The sequence below is a fragment of the Vanellus vanellus genome (genome assembly GCF_965231255.1).
Source record: "Vanellus vanellus genome assembly, chromosome: 1".
Lineage (NCBI taxonomy): Eukaryota > Metazoa > Chordata > Aves > Charadriiformes > Charadriidae > Vanellus > Vanellus vanellus.
In genome coordinates, this window is record NC_138905.1 from 35065674 (window position 1) to 35078596 (window position 12923).

Here is a 12923-nt window from a genome sequence, read left to right on the forward strand (position 1 = left end):
TAAATGTCTTCTGGTGAAGGCGTAAAGCCTCAGGTGGCAAAATTAAATCTGGTGAGAACCTGGTTTCCTGCAGTTTTCACTTTTTAGGATGCAGTTGGTAGACCTCAAGGAGTCTGCAAACCATGAGTTGAAAGCCAATGGCATAAATGCGGACACGATGAGACGCGTGAAACGGGTTTGGTATTAGATATGAATCCTGCAATCACTGATAAGTGTAATTACAACCAACGGTGCCTTTGAACTTCAGCAGAAATCGGCAGAACAGGTTCTTAGTTGGTGGAAATCCATTTCTTCAGATACCAAAAGGTTTGGGAGGATGTTGAGGTACCGGTGGTACATGGTCCCCACGAGTAACATAGAATGGGCAGAGCTGCCACCCCTTCACCTGAGGAGGAAATGGGGTAGCCCTGCACCTCTTGGGTCGCGAGATATTATTTAGAAAAAGGGGGACGCACTAGCTGGGTCTGTTTGAAATAAAATGCTGACCACAGCTGCACGCTGTACCAAGCCCAAGCCCGCTGCCAGGGCTGGTAGGTGGGTGTTTGGATGCACCCCTGCAGGGGTTCGTGCCGGCTGGACCCCTGCTCCTGGGTGACGGCCAGGCACCAGGGCAGCAATGGCGTGACAGGGCACGGCCACCAAGGTCGGGCAGGCCTGGCCGCTGCCAGTAGCTTAACAGATGATATCGGAGGAGAAACACCAAAGTTCATCTGCTTTAGCTTCCCTGGGTTTTAATGCTTTCTGCTTCAGAGTTCTGAATTTGGTGCCTAAACCCGGTTTCAAGCATCCAAAACCATCGTGATCTGCCCAGCTTCCTTTCCCTACAGAGGAATTTTGTAAGTTTGGAATTAAACAAAAAGCTCTCCATTTCTTTTTCTTCCTTTTAGTTAAAATCAATAAGTTTACCTCTTATGTTTATATACAAGAAAAATCTCTTAGCTCTACACCATTCCTTAAGCTTGGCTTCAATACGGCGATGGTTTTGCTGCCTCCTGCGACATATGGCTGAACATAAAAGACTTTTCTTAAAGTATGGCATTAAAATGGAAATATTGGTTGCAAAAGAGACTTGCTTATTATTAGAAGGAAGTTCTTATTATTAGAAGGAAGTTTTTCTCTTCAAGTATAAGGTCCTGTTCTGCATCATTTATTAAACAACGATCTTCAGAAATGACTCAGAAAATGATGAAATTTTTGGCATCTGATTTCACAATGTTATTGATTTCTGTCCAGTCTGCAGTTTGGACATTAAGAGAATGGACAAGCATTGGGCAAATAATGCCAGGTCACAGATGTGACTAACATTTTCACGGATCTTGCTGTATCAATATTTGTAAGCTCCGCTATGGTATCTGATTTAGCAGATTTTGCTGGATTCTTCATCTTTATGACAGAGAGTTCATAGTATTATTGTCTGTACAGCTATTTCAAAATGAAATAAGTGTTGTCACTGTGAAATAAATAATTAAAATGCAATGCCTGCTTCCACAAATTCATTTATTTACAGAAATGTTAGCCAAGTAAACCAAGAGCCCTAAAAAAAATCCTCAAAAGTTAACAAAAGGCTGCAAAGGAAAGCAAGCATTCATTTCCTAGTTGTCTGGTCAGTTTTAAACACCTTTTGCTGCTTCTCTGATTGCTAAGGTTTTGATTTGCTGTAGAAAAAAACGACTAAATTTCATTCCTGAAGAAATACCAAAGATACTTGCCAACATAAACTACTATGTCAGTACATCTTAAGGAGCCCAACATTCACATTGCCCTTATTAATCGCACAGATTAACTAAATTTCTAATTCCAGTTTTTAAAGATGTGGCCAGTGTCTAAAATACATTGATCAAACATTGTAAAGAAAAAGTTTTAGGTTTACCTCTGAGTCGAGCAGGTTTTCTTGCTCCCTTGCCAAGCAGGTTATATCTTTTAGGAATTGCACCTGTAATGAAAAGTTTGCTCATGTGAAACCTAAAGCAGTTGGACAGTGATTTAAAGACAAATGGGAGTGTGTCAGATGAACCAATCAACAGCTGCTACACCCCAACAACTCCCTTTGACAAACTTGCGTCAGCTCTTTTTAAAAAAAAAGGGGAAAAAAAAAAAAGCAGAAAGGTAAATCAGTTTATTGGAGCACACCGAGGGCAAACATCTCAGTTACCAGAGCTATTTGCTCTCCGAGCTTCGCACTATTACAAAATGCGTATCCACAGAATGCTTCACCCAGGCTTGATCACGCTTTCGCTTGATATTCTTGATTTTTGCGTTAAACTTGCAGTAGCACAATAGTAATAAGCCCGGAAAGTAGGACCTGGGAGAAATAACTAAGGGTTCCCGCACTGCTCTTATCTCTGCGACTACAGAGCTACATCTTGCAATTGCAGTGAGGTGTGCATGGCAGGACGTGGTCGGAAGCCTGTGCTTTCAAATAGTCACGTTGACCTGTGCCTTAGTTTCCCAGTTGAAACATTTACTGTAATTGCAATTTTGGAGGTGTATGTCAAGTGACAAACGTTATTCATTTAATGGCAATACAGACCTGTGTAGTATTTCATTACCTGCAATGTGCCTGTAATACTGTAGAATTTACAACCTTTTATGCAGCTACATAATGACCATAATTAGAAAATACCAAACGACCCGTCCAGCCCTTCCTCCCGTGTAGGTTTTGTGATTAAAGCCCTCAGGCTGGCCTGACGGTGAAGGCAGGAAGGCAAGTGAGGGGATGTAATTTTTAATTCTTAGAGTTTCCTGTGGAGCACTTCAGACCGCTTTAGCTCAGGCTGGGTGACAACCTGCAGGAACCCAACCCCGCTCCATCGCCAGCAGGGCTTCTGCCTGCTTGCTGCCCGCACTGGCTGTCGTGTGCTGTTTCACGGTTCCTCCCCTCCAAAAAAAAATCCTAGTTCCAATATAGACTCAGACAAATAGTTTAACAAAAATAAGCTCTGTCTCCCTCAGTTCTGCATTCCCATGAAAATGCAACCGATCATAAGGCCCTTTGTGCCATACGATGCCAAAAGTAGTACAGTCCAAAGATTAAGAGGTGCAAGGTTCGGAGCTAGAGGCCCTATCTTGCTTTGAACCTATCACATAGTTGGAAAAAATGAGCAAATTTTTGGGCTTAGACTGGCTGAAGGAACTTTGAGTCTGAAAGCTGCCCCTATTTTCCTTTGCATCAGCTGGTCTAATGAGGGAAGGAGGCTCTCCCTCTAAAGCCTACGACAAAGAATAGGTGTCCTTAATGAATTAAAGCAGTTCTCAGCTGTGGTTTGGCATCAGACCGTTCTATGCCATCGCTAGGGTGAGAGGAGCAGAGCTGCAGGAGGGGCTGGGGAAGGCAGCCCTGCTCTGTTTGCGCCTGTTTGCTTTGCACACAGGCAGGACCGCGGGTATAGGCAGTTTCCTCGTTGCGCTGTTGTTCATGTGGATGTCTCATGTAACGACGGGGGAGAGAAAAACATTTCTTTAAACAAATGAAAATAAGATTGTAAACCATAAAGCAAACAGCAGGGAGATCTGGGGACAGATGTACTAACAAATCAGCAACAGCTGTGAAAATTACTTATGATACATTTTTTGAACCTTATTAAAAAAGAAATAATCAAGTTTAGAGTTCGTTTCCTTTTCAAAAACCACAGGTATCGTTGTTTATGTATGATACCCATCAAGCCTAAGCAGCGTGGCCCAATTCTCTCTGTAATCTCATCAGGGTACTTTGGTGGGTCTTTCCTCAGTGCATGGAGGGATGGAGTCATCAGGACCGACGGTGCCCAGCAATGCCACTGCCACAGCACCCAATGCCCCAAAGATACCGGGCAGCATAAGGTATATGAGCAGGTGGGAGAAAGTGTCCACACGCTTGTAGGCAATTTTTTCTGCAGAGGAGGAGCCAGATATATTAACATGGGGTTTCTTGACACTTGGCAGTTCTTTCTGCCTATCCCTAACTAGAAAGCACCGCTTAATTTTCACCAAGACTTCTCTCAGCAGAGCAAAGGTCCAATCTTCAGACTGAAGAGAGACACGTCATAACCATAGGACTGTAGAGCCCTTTCTATCTTGTCTTCAACATGGCTGTATTTGATTTCACTGTTTCTAAAGAAAACTTTGCATCTGCTAGGATTACTTGAGGTTGCACGTGTTTAAAGCAGAAAACAGCTTTTCTTGTTTTCAGGCAAAGAATAAAATTAAATTATTGGTTAAAATGTCGGAAACAGCGGGCAAAAGAAAGCACAACCTCGGGATGTACGTGTCACCCCTGCCTGGTTGTAGCTGGCATTAGCTTTCTGTGAGACCTGTCTCTGACACAGATATTCTGCAGCCAGAGTATCTTCTCTTACATTCAAAGAAAGGCCAAGTGTTTTGAACCAAACCCCAAATAAACCTGCTAAATGAATTTCTTCTTTCTCTGTCAATTTGTGGGACCATTTTACAAGCTCTGATAGTCACCTCAGTGCCTATGGAGCATCCTGCATCTCAGCAGGGAGTGCTTCCCCCATAGTCCCCAAACCTCTGTTTACCCTTTCTCTCAGCAACCAGGTCAACTGCAGCTAGAACGATGATATTTGGTAGACAGTACATTATACTTTTTTCTTCTGGTGCCTTTTGGCTAGCTACCATCTCATAGAGACAACACATGATGCAGTAATACCTGCCATTGTTTACAGGAAAGATTTCCAGATGTGGCAGATCCAAGGACTGAGGGCACGTCTCCTGCACAGAGAAGGCCTCCCCGAAGCAATCCTCCATAGCTAGAAGGGTGTTTCCAGAGCAGAGGTTTTTGGCGAGGACTGGAGCTTGCGGTGGTGGCAGTGCCATCAGACAGGGTTCAGTGGTCCCTGTGCTCCGGGCACAACCTCCCACATTCACCACCTCACCAAGTCCCATGAAAACCTACCAGCCATTACACAAAGCCCTCGCCTGAGGCAGAGAGCAATCCAGAGCTGGTCTGGCTGCGTGAACTGGAGCTGCTGGCCCAGAGCTTGGTACTTCAGGCCCTCCAAACATGGGGAGCACTGGGGCACTGATGGGGGAAGTCCAGTGGGCTCTGCTGCCTGCCTCTGCCCCAGCCGCTGTCCCACGTGCTTGGGCTGCAGTGGTCAGCCTCTAGCATTTGGGCTTGGTCAAAGCAGGTCATGGCTATGCTTCTGTCCCTGTTGCTGCCTACTTTGCCTGTGCCTGGAGCCCAGCTTGGCAAAAAGGCTTTATAGGGTTGGTACTGAAGGTGCAGGAGATGATTTACCGAAATATCAAGCACATTTTTACCACATTTTGGCATTGTTTTTTAGAACGTGAGGTTGAGTTAAATGTTTTAGTAACATTTTCCTGTTTTCTACAAACAGGAAATTCCGCTCTTACCTATAAACTAAAAAAATATTGGTAATATGCCTGTTTTGAAGTAACTGCTGCTTCTCTGACTCATACTACCTTCTTCTTGGTACAAGAGCCTTATGTCTGTCTGTGTTCTGTCTGTGTTTGAGCTTCTGGCTCAAATACTATCTTCTGAAGTTGCAGGAGATTTTGTTGGAGCTCTGAGTTTAGTTTTCACTCTGTATTCATCACCCTTGTCATTGAGGCAGCCAGTCTGTAGAGGTGTATTTTGTTATTTTGTTGTGGCTGTCTGCTCTTCACCAGTACACTAGAAGACAAAGTAATTTGGTGACCAGCTGCCTTCAAAGCCCCTGACCCTATAGACATGTCTACATATAGGTCTAAATCCACACATCAAAGGGTTAGAACATCTTTTACAGGGACCATTTCAGTATTAGCTGACTCTTTATCCTTAGAAATGCACAGGAAAAAATGACTTCTTATTTCACTGTTTTTTCAGTTCAAGGCCAAGGAGGATAACTCCTGCATCTCAAACACCCTGGAGTCTCACCCAGATCCTGCAAATCCAAGGAGCCACATGATTTCAGCTGGACTAAAAGATTTGGATTTTCAGAACAAAAAAAAAGGTTGGGAAGGCAGGGCTTGTTTAGGCTGGCAGAGGGGAAGCTAAGGGGGGAGAAGAGGGCAAACGAAAGCTATTTGAAGTGTAGTTAAAAAGACAGCAGAGCCACACTCAGTAGTGCCAGACAGCCCTCACACTGGGCAAGAGCCACATACCAGCAAGTTCAGGTTGGATATTAGGAGAATGGTAATGTAACTCGGGAGTGTGTTGCTCAGGGAGGCTGCAGAGTCACTGTCCTCGAATGTTTTCAAGACTTTGTGAGGCAAAGCCACATCTGAGTTGATCTGGTGTTTGTGGCAGTCCCGCTTGGTGGAGACGGCTGGAGGAGCTGTCCTCTACTGGTCCCTTCCGACCAGTGTTCTGATGAATCTGTGAAACAGCTTAACGCCACAAACAGGAACACAAAGATATTAAAGATGCCCTCAAAACTACTGATGGCAGGAATGTGATTAGGTGAGATATGGCCAGACGTTAGGCAAACAACACTCCGTGCGTCAGAAGTAAGTTAAAAAAAAGACTTGGAGAGGAATTCAATAGACCATTGATTCCTTGAGGAGATTTACTGGAGAAAGAACAGCAAGTTTTGGCTTAAGAAATCTTTTCGTCTTCACACATACACAGTAAATACATAACTATCCACACAGCTCAAAGTGCCCTTTTAAAATATTAATATATACAGATTTAGCAAAACAAAATTGAGGATAGTTGGTAAATGTATTAAATTCTCTGCAGCAGAATAACTGGTATGTTCTGAAAAAATGCTGCAACATCCTGTTTCTCCTTTCCAAACACATAATTTCTTCTTATCCCCAAGTTTATTCCAGTCTCTCTGGCAATAATGAGCTTCACAGGGCAAGTATGAAAAGCTGCATTTGCAATTGGCTACAGTGACCTGAGGAAAAGCTAAAATAGAATATTAAATAAAACTCAAGTGATTCATTTTAAGAAATAGCTCTCTGTATAATAAACACAAGTTTCAGAATCATGGCTATAATTTACAACATATTAATTGCTTTACTACTGTGCTTTTTGACTTAGTGTGCTTATAACAGTAAGTATGACTACGGATGGCACAGGATATTTTCTTTGCGACGTTACCACATCTCCCTGTTGTAATGATTCCTGCCAGTGCAAAGTGTAAGTATTTGTTGTTGCCTAATATTTTTAAGCAGAAAGGAAAGGCAGACAGGTTCAGGTTCATAACCTAACAAAAGGCACTTCGCTGCGATGACTAAGAAAGGAGACAATTTGCCTTAGGGTCTGTATAATCTCAATGGAAGGAGACAGGAACACCTCAGAGAATGATTCAGCCCTCCTAGAAGGGGCGTATGGTCACCAGCCAGCTTCTTTAATATACTTCAGTCAGGTGCTTAAAGGTTGACGGTATTATGAGTCTGGGCTTTGGGAATGGCCTTATTTATGCTATTTAGAAGAAGGACTTATCATGCAAAATTTGTTTTGCCTTTTTTCTATTTGAATGATGTAAGGAAGGGACAAAAACATCCTCTCTAGATTTTTACCCCAGGCCTTCTGTTGTTCCACACCCTCGCATAAAAAAGATTACTTCAGTGGTGTCAATCCTCCCTCCATTATTTTCAGAACACATTTGGGAACATCTTGCACTGTCAGCACAATTATTCCTGGCTTCAAGCCTTGTCTGAGCAAAGGCAGGGGCTACCTGGAGATTTTCACTGCAAGCCTGTGCCTATTGTTTGCTCTGAAAGTGCCCACGTGTGCTAGAAAGAACACATCGTCCATGCTCTACATGGAACAAGACTGAGCAAACAAAGCTCCAGGGCAGAGGAATGATGAATTCACTAGCTAGTGAATAACCACAGCTGGAGAACATGCAATGTAATAACATGGGTTTATATGGATTTTAAATATAAGAGCTCACTGAGGAATTTTGAGGTGTTAGATCACTTTAACCTAGCTCCTTTCTATACCGATACATATGAGCAGTCTTAAAATCCTCGATCGTTTGGAGCTATATATTGCAGTTTATCCAATCTCCTTACACTGTGGCATTTGCTAAGCGTAGAGAACTGCCCTTTACAGTGACTAAAAGAGTGCCTGTGCTTTCTTATAGATGCTGCCATGTCCTGCCCAAATGTGAGCAAATTATTTCAGACTCTCAAACGTACCACTGGTTTGGCACCTGTGACTCGGGCAGTGAGTGGTGCTGAGACTCAGGGGCCCTGGAAGCATCCAAAGCTGCACATTAGGCATGTCTTTGGGACCTCTGCTTCTTTTAAGACCTGGAAAACTTGCAGGTCCATACCTCCTGGGCAAAAAGGAGCTAAACCTAGTTTGATATTTTAGTCTCCATCCTCATTTGAGGGGGCTAATTTTTGCAGCAGCTGCAATGACCCCTGCATCCTGTGCAATTTATCAGAAGCAGCCCAGCTCAGATCCAGCCTACCAGAACATTTCATCCAGGTGGTCCCCATCTTTTCTGCCACCTCTTGTGGTGGGCCTTCAGACGTGCGTAAGGAAAGGTTTCCAGCAGGACTAGTTGCTAGGCTAGCCTGTTTGTGGCTCCCTCTTCCCTGGAGGGAAGACCCTGCCTGTCTTGTTGCATGACCAGAGGTGTGTCCACCACGGCATGTATCCACGGCTATCTACCATGAGATAAATACACTTCCAGTCACACAGGTTGGGGAGAACTTACCAGTCGTCATTTCATAGGGAACACATACATACATTTTTGTTCACGTCTAGTCAGCCAGAGAAGCCTATATTTGTTTAGTAGTGTACAGCTCTCAAATGCCTCCATATGTGCTGGCATAACATGTTGGGACAGAAGAGCTGGCCACCACTACTCCTCCCCTCAGGGTCACAGAGTGAAGACCTGGAAGAGCTCTCATGAAACCATCTGGATTGTATTAGCTAGAGTGCAGCCAGCAGGTCAAGGGCAGGGAAGAGGTTATTCCTCTCCATCAGGCAATTTTGAGTCCCGTCCCCCCCCCCCCCCCGTTCCCACGAAGGAGTACAGCAAGATGGTGGTGGAGATCAAGGTATACAAAGAGAGGTTGAAGGAGCTTCGCTCGGTCAGCCTGCAGAAAAGAAGGCTAAGGAGAGATATTATCGCTGTCTACAGCAACCTAATGGGGATAAAGAGAAGAGAGAACCAAGCTCTCCTTGAAAGCAGAGAGGCATTGAATACAGTTGACCCACAGTAGGGTTAGCAACACCTGGGTCCTTCCTGACTGAGACCACAAGCATAGTTGTAGCTCCCATGGTGAGCTAAGGAAAAGAGGTGGGCAAGGGGGTAGAGCACCACTTTTATCAGACCACTGACCTAGCTAGAAAAAGTGGGCAAGCCCTTCCTAACGGGCATTTGTGTAGTCTGTCCTTGACTGTGTTTGTGTTAACCATGATTTGGCCATTTGTGTTTTGGATGTTACATTAGGAGTCAACAAGTTTTTATAAAACATACAAAAAACCCCACTGATAACTTAGTTTCACCAGTAATCTTTAGGGTCCCGTGACTACATTTTTGTTTATAAGAATAACGACGTGTTCATATAAACTAGTTGCTATTAAAATCAGCCTGTGAAAACAATCAGATTTCCCTTTCATTAGCATTCTCTGTGGGAGAGTCATACTGTTATTTGTGCTGTCTGAGCAGTGTATAATACTTTGCAGCACATAATAATGTTACTTAGACCCTGAGAGCAGAGTCAGCTCTTTAGAAGGAATCAGGGTGAGGTACCACTCTTAAGGTTTATGTTTACATGTGGGGAAAAGCATGCCTTTGGACACCTACGGGTGTTGACAGCTTACAAGGATTTCCCACTTATTAAAATGAATGAAAAAGAGGTGAAACCAACACATTCCTGGTCAGGTAGAGTGTGAGCCCATTATTGTCTTCTGGCAGAGGGAGATGTCGTACATCTAGTCCTGATCTCCCCCGGTGCCCTGCAGTTAGTCCAGGGCATAAAACCGGATTCCTGGTTCTGCTGCAGACTTTTCCTGCCATTTTGAACACATCTCTAAGGCAACATTCATGGAGACCTTAGGCACCAGAGTGGCAGTCAGAGCTCACACCAATACATAGGCACTGACACTTTCCCTGGGGAGTTCCCCAAGGTGCAGAGAGCCATGTCTGGCATAGCCACCACCTGGGCAAGGCTGAGCAGCTCAGGACCTGGACAATTCAGGCTCTACAAAGTCAAAGTTTCTTCACTGTTCAATCTGCCCAATCTGTTTGAAATACACCACACACATATATCTACTGGTATGAGACGTGGCAGCCCAACAAAGCTTCAGTTCTCCTCTGCTGCACTCCTATGGGATCCATGACTTGTACTGACTTTGAGCTTGGGGAGTGTCAGTGCATACGTGCCCCAAATACTCCTTGTAGACAAACCCACAGCAGCTCAGAATAAGATGTCTTGATGTCCTTAATGGATCTAATCCACCCTCTGCTCAGTCCCCAGTCCTCCATCTGCAACACTGGGGATGCAGTACATCCTTATTTCGCTTGAGCATCACAGGGATAAGTGCATTCAAGGCTAAGCAGCAAAGGCGCATGTAGGCCCTCAAAGAAAACTGGCTGCCATTTATCAGCTATTTAGTGAATTAATGATATATTAAAGCCACATGAAAAAGACAAGATGCAAAAAGGGTTAAAAAGATCAAAAACATGCTCTGTGCGAAACATTATTGTTCTTATTTTTTTTCTGTTGAAACTTCATATCTAGAAAAGCTTTGTCTCTGTCAGTTCCACATACTTGTCTTGATAGTGTTCCTTACCCCATGGTACTGACTTTTTGTAATGTTTTATTAGTTTCTAAAAAAAATTTAAAAATCACCAGATGACTTATAACAATGATTCATGTTATTGTTATTGCTCATTATTATCATTTGTCATATGAGACAATGCCTGGCTGTGCATTTTCCCTCTTTTAAAAGAGAAATCTGGCTCTGGTCTGAAGGCTCCAAATTCTGTTTATTATACTAGCTGAAACATGTTTATTACACTGTCATGTTTTTTTATCCCTCCTGCTACCTTGTGCAAAACATACTTTTGCTCTGACCAAACTGTGAAAATTCTGCAAGGTTTTGTCCTCTCTGGTCAAGCCATTGATCCACTGAGTTCAACAGCCTCACGTGATGGTAGCCAGTATTTGACCCAGCAGATTGTCCTCCCCCTCTCAGTACTGCACCTAATCCCAAAAGACGCTGCGTGGAGAAGATGCCTTCATGAATTCCAGTCCTGATTTGTGAGATTTCCCGAGTTTTAAGTTCTCTTGTTTCCAAATAAATGTGAGTTAGAAACGGTCATGTAATGCCTCTCTGTATGAGTGTTAGTATAATGGCATTTGATCAAGAGGAGAAGCCGCAGGAGATGTATGTAATAGCTAAAAATAACAGTGATAAAGCAACAGTAATGACAACCCTATTTTCATGTTGCAGCTGCAATGAATTTGTGCAGAACCTTGGCCGAGAAGCTTTCCAGGCACTTAACTGAGCTTTTTGGACCCGTGAGCCACACTGACTCCACGGCTTGATGGCAAGAAGTCTGCCAAGCAACTTTCTGAACACAAATAGCAGTCAAAGAAAGTGACCCTTATGGGAACTCAGTCACCACTGATATCTCCTTGACTGTGGACAGTATCTGAAAGACTAACAAACTCTACCTTTCGGACCTGGCGTCTGGAAATGTGAATGTTCTCTCCCGAACTCTGCCGGTGGATCTAATGAATTAGGTTACCTTCCCCTACAAATCTTGCGCCGTCAGAATTGTCTGTGATTCAATAACCAATGGGATGTTGCTAGAAATGCACTAAAGGTTCATTGTGGCATGAAAACCTCCCAAACAGTTTGCTTGGCATTGCAGCGATGTCAATATTTATTGTCACCGTCACAGACCCAGAAAGATTACACAGACATGGACAGGACACCACACTTGCAGTTCATATAGGGTTACATACAGCACTCTCCCTTCACTTTTGAATTTAAGAGATATTGCATCAGAACTGGTGCCAATGGGACGGGTTTTTCAATCAGTCCAAACACTGTTGGGAAAGGAAGGGAACCAGTGACCGACGTGTCTGGGCTCCTGCTTCTTGCTCCACAGACGCCAGCTGGGTTTGAACCCCAGAGGAGCGATGCTAACACTATAGTCCCACAACTCCCTTGAGTCAACATAAGCAAATGCTGATGCTAAAAGAGGCAGTGCCAGCTTCCCACTGACCCAATCACTGTTTTCACTCTCCTTGCTTCCCCAGTGAGTGCAAATAGTCATAAATACATATGGGAAAGGAGAAAAAAAAAAAAAAAAAAAAGGCTAGTTTTAACCCAGAGCGTTGCCCCATTCCCACTCACCAAGTGGCTGCACGAACATCTGGCAGAAGGAAGAAAGAAATGCAAGGGGCAGTAAGCAGGCAGAGGACTGGAAGGTAAGCCAGGGCTGCTTGTTCCAGTTTAAACTGATTGTGGAGCTAGTGAGTAACCTACAGCAATCGTACAACGTTCCCTCAGGGCTGAAGAAGAGTGGAGGGTGAGTGTGCAAAAGAGGAGGCAGACTTCCCTGATCCGTTATATCCGGATTAGGCAGATAAGATGAAACTATTTTTCTAACTCTGAGAAAATGCCATCAGAAATGTTTAAGCTGGTCTAAACTTAGCTAAAGTACCCTTTACTTACAAAGTGCTTCACATTATCCATGATGACATCCAAAATCAAGTACTGATAATTTCTAATGAAACATAACCTACTCAAGTTGCTCTTTTAAATCAAAACCGTTGTCTCATCTTTTTTTGAAATGAAAATCACCTGCCTCATAAAAAGTTTTTATGTTTCAGAAAATTATATTGAGAATAATGTTTCTTAATAATGACTCTTATAACAGCATTACTTAAAACAATTAAATCAATTAGTTCAATAAAATTCTTCAACTGAACTGCAATATTTTGGCACTGTGACTGATTGAGTTTACTGCCTTTCCAATTAATGAAAGATTGGTTCC